At 43.7% G+C, this 17,095-nt stretch overlaps 1 protein-coding gene across 1 annotated transcript in view; it reads left to right on the top strand.

Moving 5' to 3' along the window:
- The window catches only part of MTUS2 (microtubule associated scaffold protein 2), a 193,896-nt gene that overhangs the window by 15,359 nt on the left and 161,442 nt on the right, over positions 1 to 17,095 (top strand). The window lies entirely within an intron of this gene.

Raw genomic sequence — 17,095 nt, 5'->3', positions numbered from 1 at the left:
TGCAGACCGTGCTCCTTATGGGATGTATATGCCTGTGCCGTGCACCAGAGGCACAAGCTGGGATTGGAGGATTTTAATTTTTTTCCCTAATGCCAGCTCCTCTCTTTGAAGACCAGCTTCAGCGTGAACCGTGTCAATTTCAAAGCAGCTGTTATCACTCTCGAAGTGGTTCAGATTGAAGGTGCCAGCTTCCATGAAGTGCCAGAGGCTTTTGGACGCTGTAGAGTCCTAAATCTTTCAGTGTTTATGCTAATTTTAAAATAATTACAATAAATAAAAACCAAACCAGGCCACAGCCGATCCTAACGACTTCCTTACACTTGCATAGTAGGTTCGGTAAACCGGAGGAGCAGCAGTGTGGGATATTGAGCTTAGCAGCTGCGACTACAAAGATAATGTTATATATGTAGATGCCTTGATCATGGTGCTCTGTGGCACACTGTAGGATGCATGGGAAAGGTTTAAAGAGACAGGGCAGAAAACGTACATCCACAGCACAGAGCCCACAGAAATGAGATACCTCAAGCCCAGATTAGAATTGCAAAGAGGGAGGAACACTTGCACCCCCAGTGGCGAAAAATATTTTATTGGAAATAAATGGTTAACCATTCTTTTATCATTTATTAAATTTGTGTGCTGCCCTTCATCCGGAGAGGGCAGTTCACAGCATAGAAATTCAAAATGAGAACACAGAATGCATAATAAAAACAAGAACAAACCAATAGCCCCCCTCTCAAAAACACATTTAGGAGGACATAAAATGTTAATCAACCAAAGGCCTGGTTGAAGAGAAAGGTTTACTCTTGGGGCCTAAAGCTATTTAATGAAGGCGTCAGGTGAGCCTCCCAGGAGAGAGCATTTCTCCAAGGGGGAGCCACCACAGAAAAGGCCCATTCTCATGTTGCCAGCCTCCAGACCTCTTGTGGAGAATGCACATGAAGAAGTGCCTCAGATGATGATCTAAGGATCCGGGTCAGTTCAAAGGAGGAGAGGTGAAAATTAAGGTATTGCAGTCCTGAGCCATTTAAGGCTTTATAAGTCGAAACCAGCACTTTGAAGTGGGCCCGGAAACTGAATGGCAGCCAGTGTAATTGGGTCAGGATATTCATTATATGCTGAAAGTGGCTTGCCCTGGTAAGATAAGATAAGATATCTTTATTGTCATTGTCCCCTTGCGGGAACAACGAAATGACTCAAATTAAGCAAGCTGGCTGCTGAAGTTTCCGAACCGTCTTTAGAGGCAGCCCCACGGATGTCACTTTGCAGTAATCTGATCTAGAGATTACCAGGAGTTAGGCTATCCTGTCCCGATCCCTGCCACTGACGCCACCTGTGCCTCAAGCAACAGAAAAGGATCCAGAAGTACTTACCCACTCTTACACAACAATACATTCAGAATATGCCCAAAACGGCTTGCAAGTGGGAAAAGATTGTGTCTTAAGACAGTTGGCATTGGTAAAGGGCTGCTTGAGAGGCCGTCCCGTCGTTCACAGTACAATCCAACACACGTTTGCTTAGAATAAAGTCCCATTGAATCCAGTTGATCCACTGGGAAAACACATAATTCTGTGGCATCAAAAGGTTTTCATGACCCCTCAAGACCCCTGAAATGTGGAGTCACAAAAAATTGGGTCACACTCACTTTTACACTTCTCTCAACCCCCGAGGACTGAGCATGGATCAATTTGGTTCTGAGTCCAAAAAGAAGGAAAGAAAGATGAGCCATCCCTGGGATATAGGACTACACACTTTAAAAAAATAATTCTTTGATTTGTTTGTTGATACACCAACAAACCAAGAAGAAGAAGAAAAGGATAGGATTACAGACTTAAGTGAGTTATCCTAACTCCACCCCTCCCTAGCTTTCTACTAGTGACATTTCCACCTGCCCACCCGTTTGGCAAGTGGAAGGGAAGGCTCTGAGCCAGCAGAGTGATACTGGCATCCTTGAATGTGCATAAACTGCCATGAGCAGGACAGAAAGCTTTTGTGTTTAGGGTTATTTTTTTTACTGCTACATTTGATTAGGTTGTGATTTCTAGGCTTTGGTTATATTGCGATTTGCAACCACACTGACTTTAGGATTTTATTGAGCTTTTATCGTAAATTTTATTGATTATTGTGCTTTTTATTTTATGCCACTTTGGGTGTTTTTAAGTAGAAAAGTGGCTAATAAATCAATTGCCTTTCCCACAGGAAGCTTTTGCTCTAAAGAAGATGATGCCTAGCAATTGTCTATCCTTTGCATGCTGCTAGATATTTATTGATTCAGGGCAAAACTAAATATTGCATTATTCTCACTTTTTGTGGGTTTTTTATACTTAAACTGGCTAAAGAAAAATCAGCTACAGCGCTGTAATCAAGAATACACTTTCAGTCATGCATGGTCTGAAAATGCCCCCATTAGCCCCTGAAGGTGTTTTTTGCAGATGCAAACAGCGAGCAGGGGAAGATTTTCTGGATCTGACCTAAGCTGCTTTTACTTCAAAATGAGTAACTGCTGCTTCTGAATGAAGCACAAGGGTACCCCCATGTAGACTGCATTTCAGTAAACCGATTTTGAAGTTGCCAATGCCATTATGGCATAAGCATTCATGGGCTAGAGTAGAGAAATAGGCTCTACATCACAAAAGCTTATGGCACAATACATTTGTTAGTCTTTAACAGGGGCCCCCAGACTTACCGGGCTGTGGGCCGGTTCCCACCGCGCCGATCGCACGGCGGGCCGGAGGGTGGGGGAGTGTGCGCCCGTGCGGGCCGGCGGGCGGGGGAGTGTGCGCCTGTGCGCATGCGCATGGGCACTTACTGCGCGGCGGCGCGCTTCCAGGTCAGAAAAAGCCCCGGAAATCGTTTGTGCGCATGCGTATGGGCCTCCCCCGACCCGGAAGTGCACCAGAAATGACCTCTTCTGGGTCGGGAGAGGCCCATACGCATGCGCACAAAGGATTTTCGGCGCTTTTTTCCGACCTGGAAGAGCGCCGCCGCGCTGCGCCTCGTAAGAGCGGGCGGCAGCGGCGAGCGGCGGGGGTCGTCGCGGGCCGGATTGGGAGGCCAATTGGGCCGCATCCGGCCCCCGGGCCGTAGTTTGGGGACCCTGGTCTTTAACATGCCAGAAGAAACTCTTTCGAGAAAGCTGAGTTTGGGCTCTGTAACCCCCTTAAGGGTGCAGGATGATCTGATGTGGACTTTGGCTACCTGCTTCAGTGTTGTTGTTGTTGTTGTTGTTGTTGTTGTTGTTGTTGTTGTTGTTGTTGTTGTTGTTTGAGAACCTCCACCCATGCTCCTGTAAACTTGCAGATAAACACAAACATTGCAAAAGAGCCAATTAGCTTCCAGCGACCTTCCAATGGAAAGCAAATACTGTGCTCTTGGAACATGCCGTGGCTTAGGGAAATAGGGAAAGCATCACAGTAACAGGAGCCTGCGAGCGCAGCCTTTGCTTGGAAAAGAAAACGGTGGCAACTTGGAAGGGCCTGGCATCCTGTTTAAATCAGGCCGTCTGTTCATATTTCAGGAATCCTTCTGCACACTTAGGATTCTAATACATGCAGGAGATTTTCCTCTCAGGTGCCAAATTTGTGGCAGGGCCAAAAATAGACCTTGGCAGTTCAGGTGTCTCTAGAGACTGTGCTATTGCCTCACCTCCTTGCTAGACTGATTTTTCTGAACAGGGAATGTATGTCAGGGAATTGTGGAACAAAACCCACATCTTTTGCAAACCTAAAAATACTTTCCTGTCAGAACTACATCATGGCCTTGGCTTTTTTGTATTCCGATAGCGATGCATCTTGCATACGACTGTGTACAGTATATTATATAAGTGCATGAAATAACACCATATGTGATATTAGCATATTAGTGAACTGAATTCTTTTTCAAATCACTTGGCTTTCATTGAATAAGGCCAATGAAAACAAGGGGTAAGGCAATAGAATGCATGGCAATAAATGTGTTCTAAACAAAACATATATTGTTTAATTGCTGCTCTTGGATACCATAAATGCGTTATGGAGAGGTTCTCATTAACATTGACTTCTGCTCTTTCAGCCTTACAGAAATTCTGAAGCTGAATATACTGTGCACTAGCCATTGTAACACCTTCACCTCTGAGGTGCTAATTACTTAAATTTTGGGGATAGCTAAAGATGCCCAGGCATTTGGACAAGTTTGATGCAATGAAACCAGTTACAATCTGATTTATTGCCTGTCTGCTTGCTTTATTTAATATTTATTGGCATTTATAGCCTGCCCTTTATCATGCAGTCCCAGGGTGGGTTCAAAACAAGTACAGTTCAAAACAAAATAAAAAAATTCCTTCAGTAGCACCTTAAAGACCAACTAAGTTTTTATTTTGGTATGAGCTTTCGTGTGCATGCACACTTCATCAGATACATGCATGCACACGAAAGCTCATACCAAAATAAAAACTTAGTTGGTCTTTAAGGTGCTACTGAAGGAATTTTTTTATTTTGTTTCGACTCAGACCAACATGGCTACCTACCTGTAACTTCACATTTCTGATTAGAGATCCATTTTCATTTTAAACACTCCTTTGCCAGCAAGTAAGGCATGTAATACATACACATTACTAGGCCAAAACCAAATCAACAGCAACCAGCAACAGCATCAACACTGTAAATGAAAGGGAGATTCTGATACTGTCCCCCACCCCAAGGCCTATGCAAAAAGATGCATCTTGTCCTGACGTCAAAATGCCCTTTGAAGAGAAGTGCATTCCACAATCGGGGGCCATCACAAAGTAGGCCCTGTTATAATCTGCTGCCCCACAAACTTCATAAGACAGCAGAACTTATCAGCAAGGCCTCCCTGCCAGATCTTAACACCTGGGCAAGTCTGCATGGGAGGCGGCATTCCTTTCGATATTTGCATTTAGGGCTTTGTATGTCAATGTAAGCACCAGCTGTGATGTCAGTAGTAATTTCTATTTGTTTTACATTTTCTTTAATGTGATGGTTACTGTGATCTGGTTTTGTTAACATTACTTTTAGATATATTTTTTATTCTATTATATTCAAAAAGAAAGAAAAGTGTGAATAAGAAGAGAGGGGAAGGAGAAAGCTTACAAAGTTTTTACTATATTAACAAAAAAGAATTAGACAGAGAAGCAATATCTGTCACTTTTTAATGCCAATATATTGCAACCTGTTTGAAGTTCAGTTTTATGTTGAAATCCACCCCAGAGTCACTAAATGATAATGGGTGGGTTTATAAAGGGAATATATAAAATTGGTAGTCAAGCAACAAAATGGCAAATGCTAATTCCAGTAGAATTTTTATTCCTTATCCCTTCTGTGCGATGCTGGCAAAATCTAACTTCACTCACTAAAGCACTCAGGTATATAAAGAATCCGAAAAATCTGAATGGTGTGTAGACTTTGCCTTGCTTCTTGTTAGGAATATATGGCGGACAATTTAATATATTCTTGTAAACAGGTTAATAGAGTGGAGAGATAGGTGAACAAAGTCAGTTGTCTTTGAATGTATCCACCTGGCTCTATGCAGTTAAACATCTGGGGCTGTGTGAATGCAGTTTTTGTTTAAGCCAGTGATGGCCAAACTTGGCCCTCCAGCTGTTTTTGGACTACAACTCCCATCATCCCTAGCTAATCAGGGATGACGGGAATTGTATCCCCAAAGCAGCTGGAGGGCCAAGTTTGGCCATCATTGGTTTGAGCTAATTAGCAGTTCAGCAGCATGGGCTAGATTCTGCTCCTTCCCACTTCCCCAATCACCTCCTGCTTTTGTTCAATAAGGACCTCATGTTAAGGAAACCTTCTATACTGGTGAAAGGTAAGGATACAATCTTCCTTCTCTCACAGAGACCACCCATACTGATTCAAGGGTAATTTGTTATCTTCAGATGGATTGCCCACCTGCATATATCTATGGTGGGTGATTAATCAGAGTTTATATTGGTATGATAAATTACTCCCCCCTCAGTGATCCATATTGGATATATGACGGCGAGGTCAAAGTATTTCCAAGTAAAAGAGAAAGGCAACCAAAATGATAAATGGGTGGGAGGGGGGGGACCACTTTGCCATTGCAGAAAAGCTGAAGCACTTGAGGATTTTTAGCTTTTAGTACAAGAATAATATTTTCATTTTTTAAAAAGTATTAGATACAGTATATTCATGTAGGTCAGGGCTGAGAAACATGTGGTCTTCTGGATGGTGCTGGACTGTACATCTGACTTAAAATACAATGCCCTAGACCAGATTTTTGAGAGGCACCTAAATTCAATGGGACCCTTCTTTCATCTGTGGACCTCCTTCCCTCCAGCGCAGAAATGCAGATGGAAAAACAGATATTGCCTGAGGAAGAACACTCGGTACATAAATAAAATTATGGTGCTGTTTTTATGCCTTCCCCCAGGTGTTGAGTTAGACACAGCCAATACTGCATATCCAATGGTTTGGCCCTGTGGATTTTTAGCCTGCAGTAAATGTTTAAATGCATTGTCACGGAAGAAAACAAACTGTTAATAATATTGCTTTTTCATGCAAGCATGATTTTCATAATTGGGAAAAATGTGAAAGCAATTCCAATTTCAAAAAAGTAGGTAACATCGCTGCAGATCCAGTGTGCTTAACTGTGCAATTAATAGATCTAAGAGGCTGTCCCCCCCCCCCCAATTTTTGCAGCAGATCAGGGATAGCTAAGGGGCTGAGGCAGTATTTGTTCTTGGTCCGCCATCCAGAGGCCACATGCCAGCAGAGGCCAGCCAAGATATATAAAAAAGCCTGGCCAAAGTAGATGTGGTCACACCACCACCACCCTTACATGCTCTCTTCAGAGATGAGCAAAGCGCACTCATCCTTTCTAAGGATAGGCAGATCTGTTTTTCATGAAATGGTTTACTTACAAGGTTTCATGGGCAGCAAAACTTAGTTTATTTCTAAAGTGGGGAAAGTTCCTAAATTGTTGGTATAGGAACTTCTCAGGTAGACTGGGGGTGAACAAAGGCCCGATTACCTGTTTTCTCCCAAGCTGAGGGCAAGTGGGCATAGCTAAGCCTGGCAGGATAGTTTACTCTATGGTATTAACCCCTTCTTATGTTAATTAGACGTAAGCATGTTGGTTAAATGAGGCTGGGTTATCCCACATTATTTTCATGAATGCATGCATTTTAATGGCTTTGCCCTAGAATATGTGCTTTCATGCACCCATTTCTTGGCTGAGAGAAATGCAAAATTCATAAAGGTGTGGATTTTGGAGGGAGGATGGCTGTGCTTTGTTTTACATATTGGTTTGTTTGTTTATGTTATTATTACATCTATTGGGTGGGTTCACCTTGAAATGTGAGCTGAATCTAATTTATCCCCTGTCCCTAAACTCTACCTTTCAGTTTCCCTTCATCTACAAATCAATTGACTTTCTGATATAATAATAATAATAATAATAATAATAATAATAATAATAATAATAATGCAATATTGTGAGTTCATACACGTTGAGAGCAAAGCCCCAGAACCTTGCAGTCTCTAGTCACTCGGTCTCATACTGTTCAAAATGGATTAGTTGTGCCTTATATACTGGCAGTATAAAGCATGGAAGGTGAACAGAAAAGTGATGATTTGAAGAACATTCATACAGTGCTGTTGAAAAAAGAATATTTAAAAATCAGATTAGATTAGGAAAAGAGGGAGCAGCACTGATCTTTGATCCCGTTACGATTTTGCCAAAGAAACCACACCAAAAATGCAGCAAAAAGGAAAAGGAAAAAGATCAAGCTCTTTCCCAAACTGGGATCTTTCCCACGATCATTTTGCAACTTTGGCCTGAGCAAGATGAAATTTAGGTCAGCTCTGTACACTCCCCAGGTGGTCTGAAGGCGACCAGCACGAAAGTGGAAGAAGCAAACTGCCACAAGTCAGTTAGCTGTGAATGGGAAATTGAGAGATGGCTGCTTAAACAATTACTCCTTCAGGCTTGCTGTCTGGCGGTCTCTGGGGACTCAGCGCAGGCTGCATGTTGCCATAAACATCTCGCCTCTTGCGAGCACTGCGCATCACGCACGAGGCACACCGTCTTTTGATTTTTGGTTTCTCCCTTTAATATAGGTTTTAATCTCAAATTGGTAGGGAAATGACATGTCCGTGCCCACTGACAAACTCGAAAGTGAATACAATGGGAGGGAAATTGCATGTAATTTTCCTCCTGGGTGGCAGTTATCAGAAAGTGTTGGGAACTGACACATGAGACACCCAAAGTAGCACCGCCTTCAGTTGCTAACAACCATTTACGCTGCTCCCTTGGATACAGTGATGGGGAAAAAAATGCAAGTTGCCTTCCATGTAGTTAGCCTTAAGGCGTACCTGTGGTGTTAGTATCATTAGAGGAGAATTTTGCGGTGGTTAGGCTTGTGTGCAAAACACAATCCAAACATGACCCCATTTTCTTGATGTGCAAGAATGAGAAAATTAACCCAGGCTGCCTAGTGTGAACGGCCTTGGAGATTTTTAATTTGCACAGTGTGACTTTTACATGTTCTCAACTCGCAATTGAGAGGGAAAGGGGGGGGGGGGATAGTGCACAGTTTTATATAAACAAATTCCCCAATGTCTAAGTACAAGTTTAGATTTGAAGAGAGTACTATCAGCTCTTATGCGCACAGATTAGTAACTTAAATTTGAGATTTATATTCTAGCATTTGGTAGGTATTGAGTCTGTAGGAATGAAGAGCAGAACCAGATCTATGGTTTCGTGTGTGTGTGTGTGTGTGTGTGTGTGTGTGTGTGTTTCACAAGTACAGTGTTGTTCCATAGAATAAATCACTGGATTTATTTATTTATTTATTTTACTGTCCTTGCTTTTCGGCAGGTGAAACATGGGAAAGTTCTGTGAAAGGTAGATGTTGATGTTTCACCCCTAGGAAATTCAGGTTCATTCCCCACAATCCGTCATGGTTGCAGGCTATGATACAGATTCCCAGATTCCTCCATTTGAACATGCAGCTTGGAGACACCCTCATCTCCAGAGGCTAGGTGGATGCCAACCAGGGAGGAGGGCCTTTTCAGTGGTGGCCTCCTTTTGTGGAGGCAGGGCAGCAGTATTATCTTTCGGATGATGTTAGCAGTCTTCAACTATTATGGAAATAGGGATGTTGTTGCATTAGGGAGAGGTAGCAGGGATGAGTTTGTGCACTTCATCCTTATCCACCACCATTTTAAAAGCCTTCTACAAGGAGACTGTCTGCCCTTGGAGGCTCCTCATGTGTTTTGAAACTCTTACTTTCCATGCTAGAATAACAGCACAATCCTATGCATATTGCCTGTGAAGTATGGCCTACTGTCTTTATAGCCGAGAATTTTTTATTCACCTGGTGTTTGGGTGGGCGTGTGCTGATTTAATGTGCAATTTGCAAATTGAATGCTGTTAGCCAATTGTATTGCTGCCTTTGACTGTTATTTTTCATTTGCTTTTGAGATTTTTCTAGTTTAGGGAACAATTGGATCGAGTGGAGTTGTCCCTCCGCATAGACTTGCTGGCCTCTATCTGCAGGTTGGTGTTAGCATCACTCTGCTGGCAGAGAGCTCTCCCTTCTGCATGATGAACAGGCAAGCAGAAGAGGCACTTGCGAGCAGCCAGTGGGAATGCCCAAAATGGAGCAGGGAGAGGCCAAGCCATCGCAGAATCTGTTGAATTCCAAACTGGTCCCACCAGGGCCGGTGCTAGGGTTTTTTGCGCCCTAGGCGAGATCACCTTCTGCCCCCCCCCCCGCCAATCATATTTCAAACACAGATGTATTATAGGAAGAATGAAAAGCACAGAATTTGAAAATGTTGATTTTTTTTAATTGTGAAAACATGTCATAAAACAATTTCTGATTTATTTTCTCAAACAGAACACAGTTTTAGCACAGAAATCACTTTGGAAAATGTTAAATGTGATGCTGAAATTTAAGTCTCTTTAATGTTTCAATTTCAAGCAAATCAACATCTTATTTTACGTGCCTTTTCCTTTGCAAATTTTGTTAACAGTTCCTTCAGGTCAAGTACAGGACCAGTGGTCAGGGATGATGGGAATTGTAGTTTCAAAACATCTGGAGGGCTGAGTTTGCCTATGCCTGTACTAGATGATAAACATAGGAATAAATAATGCATGGGGGTGGCAGGCTCTACGCCAGCCTACAAGTATTTATTATTACATCTGTAGAGTTGCCCAGTGTTAGGGTCTTCGTGGAATTTCTAATGAATGTGCATGAGTCAGGAGTGGCATCTGCTTCCCTAGGCATGTTAAGTACACTGAGTAGTAGCCACAATTAGTTATACTTAGAGTAAATCCAATGGAATTAATGCCCACTTAGAAATGAAACTTAGATCCATTAATTTCAGTGGGTCTGCTTTAGGTAGAACACATTTGGATCCAACCCTGTTCCTGCTTTGAACGCTTCAGTGGGGCGATCTGCATTCCCATCCACCCATTTGCCTCTTTCACATGTTACATGTACACATAAATCAAGAGCAAACTGAGAAAGATGGTCTAAAGCAGGCCTGAATCTATATCATCGCAGTATGGAGTACAGTTTTTTGCAGCAGATCCAGAAAGGAAATGAGTTTAAGACCTTGGTGGCGTGAGCCGAGTCCTCCTTTCATAAACTATTGAAGAATCATTTCTCATATGAGCTCTTGGACTACTTTTAGTTTGCATTAAAAATGCACCCGACATGTGTCCTCCTTACTGCTGAGTGACCAGCCGAACATGAGCTTGCGGGCTTTGCCCTCCAGTGAAGATTTAATAACAATCACCACAAGCATTAATTTGTATATTGCACCCTGCTGAAGAAAAGTGGATATACAGCAACTCCGTTTTCTTCGCAGCAAGGACAAAGCCTTCTTTACTCGGCAAATGTAATTACTTCCTTGCTTTTTCACTTTTCTATAATAGGTAATGAGATTCTTATTTTCAGTTGCTCTTTTGCAATGACTATTTTCCTGTAAGCAGCTTATATCTCACTGAAAGTCTTGTATTGAGACAACAGTACAGACCCAGTATTAGTGCAAAGATGGACAGTGCTGTTTTATAGTTTGATGGAAGGTGCTTACCCCAATGAAAGGACAACTGTGAGCCTGAATATTATTTTTAGAAACTTGGAAGTGCATTGAGTGTAAGTTATTCTTCCTCTCTTGATAGTTCCAATGTTGACCGAGTGCATTATATATAAAGGCCAAGTGTCTAAGGAATTTTAACTTTTCCACAATTGTGCTCTTTGTCAAATCATTTTTTTACTTGAAAAGTAGACTTCCAAATTCTCATATTGTATGTGAAACCAATATAATGGAGGGTAGTAATATAGTTGTTTTTAACAAACTCACATTGTTCTAGGCGCATTTTGTGACAGGGAATTTCATTAGCACGAGCAGTTTCTGAGCTCTGGGTGCAGTACAGCACCCAAGATTTCAGATTAAAACTGCAGAGTGGAAGGAAAGGAGGACCTTTTTCTGCATCCCCTCTTCCAGCTACTCTCTGAAGACTGGAGGAGAGACCCTCTTAAGAATATTAAGGGGTGGGCAGGGGAAGGGCTAGACCATGTGAAAAGTGAACATAATATTTTAGCTGCAGTTCATTCATTTTCAGCTTTGTATTCTTGTTATTAAAAAAGTGGGCCTAGACATTCCATTGTTGTGCCCATAACCTAGGTTTAAGGTGCCATTTAGCTCCTAGCTTTTATATCTCAGTTTCTAACACTGGTTTTGAGTTCTTTTAAATCAGGGATGAGGGACCTGTGCCCTTCCAAATGTGGTTAGAAACCAGCTCCCCATCAGCCCCAGCCAGCATGGCCAATGGATGGGAGCCAGAGTCCGCAACATCTGGAGGGACATACATTCTCTATCCCTGCCCTAAATGATTTGCCCTTGTAGTCAAATTTATGTCGATAACTGCATCAGACAAAGTTTGTAAATGTGGTCTTCCATTACTAGCGAAAAAGGTCTGGTTGAGAGGGCCCTTGGAATGGAGCTCACTGAAGGATCTCCAGGTTGGGCTGGGAATGTTCCATCTGAGATCACAGAGAGCTGCTGTCAGTCAGTGTAAACAGTACTGAGCTAAGTGGACTAATGACCTGACTTGGTATAAGCAACTTTCTATGTTTTCTACACTTCCTATGTATTTCCCACTATGATGAAATGTACTGTATTCCTAATTAGATGATAGTAATTCTTTCTAAACATTGTTGTTGTTTAGTCGTTTAGTCGTGTCCGACTCTTCGTGACCCCATGGACCAGAGCACGCCAGGCACTCCTGTCTTGCACTGCCTCCCGCAGTTTGGTCAAACTCATGTTCGTAGCTTCGAGAACACTGTCCAACCATCTTGTCCTCTGTCGTCCCCTTCTCCTAGTGCCCTCAATCTTTCCCAACATCAGGGTCTTTTCCAAGGATTCTTCTCTTCTCATGAGGTGGCCAAAGTATTGGAGCCTCAGCTTCACGATCTGTCCTTCCAGGGAGCACTCAGGGCTGATTTCCTTAAGAATGGATAGGTTTGATCTTCTTGCAGTCCATGGGACTCTCAAGAGTCTCCTCCAGCACCATAATTCAAAAGCATCAATTCTTCGGCGATCAGCCTTCTTTATGGTCCAACTCTCACTTCCATACATCACTACTGGGAAAACCATAGCTTTAACTATACAGACCTTTGTCGGCAAGGTGATGTCTCTGCTTTTTAAGATGCTGTCTAGGTTTGTCATTGCTTTTCTCCCAAGAAGCAGGCGTCTTTTAATTTCGTGACTGCTGTCACCATCTGCAGTGATCAAGGAGCCCAAGAAAGTAAAATCTCTCACTGCCTCCATTTCTTCCCCTTCTATTTGCCAGGAGGTGATGGGACCGGTGGCCATGATCTTGGTTTTTTTGATGTTGAGCTTCAGACCATATTTTGCGCTCTCCTCTTTCACCCTCATTAAAAGGTTCTTTAATTCCTCCTCGCTTTCTGCCATCAAGGTTGTGTCATCTGCATATCTGAGGTTGTTGATATTTCTTCCAGCAATCTTAATTCCGGCTTGGGATTCATCTAGTCCAGCCTTTCGCATGATGAATTCTGCATATAAGTTAAATAAGCAGGGAGACAATATACAACCTTGTCGTGCTCCTTTCCCAATTTTGAACCACTCAGTTGTTCCATATCCAGTTCTAACTGTAGCTTCTTGTCCCACATAGAGATTTCTCAGGAGACAGATGAGGTGATCAGGCACTCCCATTTCTTTAAGAACTTGCCATAGTTTGCTGTGGTCGACACAGTCAAAGGCTTTTGCATAGTCAATGAAGCAGAAGTAGACGTTTCTAAACATGCATTTATACTATTCATATGTAGGGAGCGGGTGGTGCTGTGGTCTAAACCTCTGAGCCTCTTGGGCAAGTACATAAATAGGTACTGCTGCAGCGGGAAGGTAATGGTGTTTCCATGCGCTCTGGCACTCGTCAGTGTCCCGTTGCGCCAGAAGCGGTTTAGTCATGCTGGCCACATGACCCGGAAAGCTGTCTGTGGACAAACGCCGGCTCCCTTGGCCTGAAGCAAGATGAGCGCCGCCACCCCATAGTCACCTTTGATTGGACTTAACCATCCAGGGTCCTTTACCTTTACCTTTTTAAAAATTTTTTTACTATACGTATAAACTAGCATGTGCAATTCTTATGCAAATTTGCTGATGCCTCTTATTTGCTGATGCTTTTCCTTTCTTTTGACAAATGCGTAAGCGGCTACCCTAACCTCTGTGCTGCAAAGAATAGAACCATAGGATAGAAGCACCAAACCACTTGCAGTGTGACACAGTTCTGGATTTTAACCATGAAATATCTGGGTGGCTGGTGATTTCTAGTGTTCTGAATGCAATATAACAGCTTGGCAAAACTCTGTTCCTCCCAATGAGCTGCTAGATATCTTTCTTGGAAAAGGTGTGTCATTGAGCCTGGAGGAAGAGCAAACCTCACCTATGATTTACAGGGTGTTAGACATGGTATCCACAATTGGGCTTCCTTTTCACAATGTTTCTTCACTGTGGCTTTTACAACAGGTGTGCTAGAGATGAACCCATATCCCCAGCTGGCCCATTCATCTCTAGTCACTGACCCTGACAGACCTTCTGTGCTTTCTTTTACATCCCACTCCCCAACACCTTCATGTGATTCACGGCAGAGAAACGAACTAGTTTATTTTTACTCACGACTACAAAATCTCTTCATAGTGTGACGAGAGAGGAGAGAAATAAATCCCATTGCAAATTGGTAGCTTCGGGCTTGAATACAGATTTGATTTAAATATTTTACAATATGCAGGCTTGTTTGTGTTTTTGTGTAGCTCCTCAAGTTCCTGTCCCACATTTATTTCCCTGGTTTCTCACACCTCCGGACATGTATGGATTCAAACCACCCAATGGAATGACACGCAGTGTAGAATAACTAAAACTAAGCACTACCGATGCAAAATATCAGCCCTAACTTTGCACACGCAGTGACTATTTTAGGTATGTCTGATATGTGCGTAACCGTGCACGTGTGCATTGCGCCAAATCCTGAAGTGACCCAAAAATGTCACAAAAAGGGGTGGAACGAGGTGTGGTGGGGGCAGAACAGGGTGTCTGCAGGCTGTTTCAAATATACACAATTTCACTTAAACATGTGATGCCTTGGAATGTAACATCCATGTAGATTGGGAGTGCCCTGTATTCAGACACAGATTTGCAAATAATTTGCATGTGCTAACTTATGTGTAAATGGGACGCAGGTGGCGCTGTGGCCTAAACCACAGAGCCTAGGGCTTGCTGATCAGAAGGTCAGCGGTTCGAATCCCCGCGACGGAGCGAGTTCCCGTTGCTCGGTCCCAGCTCCTGCCCACCTACCGTAGCAGTTTGAAAGCACGTCAAGTGCAAGTAGATAAATAGGTACCGCTCCGGTGGGAAAGTAAACGGCATTTCCGTGTGCTGCTCTCGTTCGCCAGAAGTGGCTTAGTCATGCTGGCCACATGACCCAGAAGCTGTCTGCGGACAAACACTGGCTCCCTGTCACGGTCCGGTCGGCGGGCGTCAGGACCAGAGGCAAGATGGTGGTGAAGAAGCAGGGTCGAGGAGCAAGGCAGAGGCGAATGTCCACGGGCACGAAGCAAGGCGAAGGCGAAGCAAGGGTCCAAGGAGCAAGGAGCAAGCAAGGCGAAGGATCCAGGAACAAGAAGCAAGGCGGAGGTCCACGGGGCAAGAGCAAGGTGAAGGCGAAGCAAGGGTCCAAGGAGCAAGAAGCAAGGCGAAGGATCCAGGAACAAGAAGCAAGGCGAAGGTCCACGGGGCAAGAGCAAGGCGAAGGCGAAGCAAGGGTCCAAGGAGCAAGGAGCAAGGCGAAGGATCCAGGAACAAGAAGCAAGGCGGCAGCAAGGCAAGGGTCCAAGGAGCAGGAGGCCAGATGCAACCAGGCAGGGATAGCGTTGCTGTGGCAAAGAGCTGAAGGGAAAATGCTGAGCTTTTATCCCTCCCAGCTCCTGCCACCAGGTGCAGTGAGATCTCAAGTGGCCTCACCTGGGTGACTACTCCTTGCCTCTCCAGCACAAGCGGAGGACTTCACCTGTGTGGCCACGCCTTGCTTCTCCAGCACAAGCTGAGGCATGCCCCAGTCCTGCAAAGCACTACAGGCCCCAGAGCCTGACTCCTGCCCATACTCCTGACACTCCCTTGGCCTATAGAGCGAGATGAGGGCGCAACCCCAGAGTCGTCAGGGGTACCTTTACCTTATGTGCATCTATGCCAATTTAAAAATTTAACTGCTAAAATTGTTGATGGGCAACTTCAAGGGCTTCCAAATATAGGACCGTCCACTGTAAAGCATGGCATATGGCCACATTATCTTGTTTCCATCGGTCTTGTTTCCAACAGCAACCTGCCAAATGGCTCTTGGAAGTTTACAAATGGGGCATGAAGGCAGGAGGTTTCCTGTCTGGCTTATCTCTAACACCTGGTGTTCAAAGAGAGAGGCAGGGTGGCTGGCTGTTTGGGCTACTGTGCTCAGGTTCTGCATCTCTTGTGACAAGTGCTCAGACAGGACGGCTGAATCAGGCCAGTGGCCCATCTCAGCCCAGTATTCTGGAGGCGGGCAGGGATGACATCTTGAATAAAATATTGGTGGGGGCAGGTGAGCCCCAACCGTGTAATCAATCGTATGACACGGCACACACATACCATTTGATTGGCAATGCCTATCAACTTTGCGGGCGCTTGGCCCCCTCAAATATTTTATTGGGGGGCGGAAGGGACCTTGGTCCTTAGGAGTTGGCTCCTATGGGCCAGCCATATGCCCGTGGGAAACCTGCAAGCAGGTCCTGAGCACAACAGTTCTTGTCACAAGAGCAAGAGTCATCTCATGTTAATTTGTGCGCATGAAACATGGACATGTGTGCAATATCAGTTTCTGTACTATTTATTTATTGAAAGCTAGGGTTTTATTTAGAGCTTTTTTCAGTCCAAAGGTTCTGTCCAAATGAGGGGGGCGGCAGCAATGAAATAGGGGGTTTAACCACTTCCTCTCTTTTGTATATATATATATAATTTTTTTGGGGGGGGGGAGGATGACGGCAGTTTTCAGGGAGGGAGTTTATGGTTCCTTTCCAGCTCCCCCACCCTCTCTCTCTCACACACACCTTCTAGAATTTGGAAGAACTGCCTAGTCAAAATTAGAAGGAAAAAACTGGCCGATGAAAACTTTTACATCTCTTGGCTTTCATATTGACCTCAAACAACTATCTACATGTTGCACGAAATAATTTTAAAGGTCAGGCCTCAAGAGGCATGCACTTATTGAATTGGAAATTGTATTTGTAATATAGCTGTGTATTATGAAAGGTTAAGACAATAATGACATAAAGTCAAATTTGAAGAACAGAATACAAGCACACAGAGGCTGTTTCGATATTAAACATTCCCACCACTACCCCGAAGCATCCTAAGTACATTTGCTCTGAAATAAATCTTATGGATTTCAGTTAAGTCTACTTCCAACAGAATCTGCGTAGTAGGTATTGTGTCCCAAGACACAAATACCGTGTTTCCCCTTTTTTAAGACGTAGTCATAAAGTAAGCCAGGGCAGCAATTTTAAACATTT

This window comes from Zootoca vivipara, chromosome 4 (assembly GCF_965207765.1).
Source record: "Zootoca vivipara chromosome 4, rZooViv2.hap1.1, whole genome shotgun sequence".
In the NCBI taxonomy this organism is placed as follows: domain Eukaryota; kingdom Metazoa; phylum Chordata; class Lepidosauria; order Squamata; family Lacertidae; genus Zootoca; species Zootoca vivipara.
The sequence above is the reverse complement of the archived record's forward strand: the minus strand, read 5'-3'. Positions and strand labels throughout refer to the sequence as shown.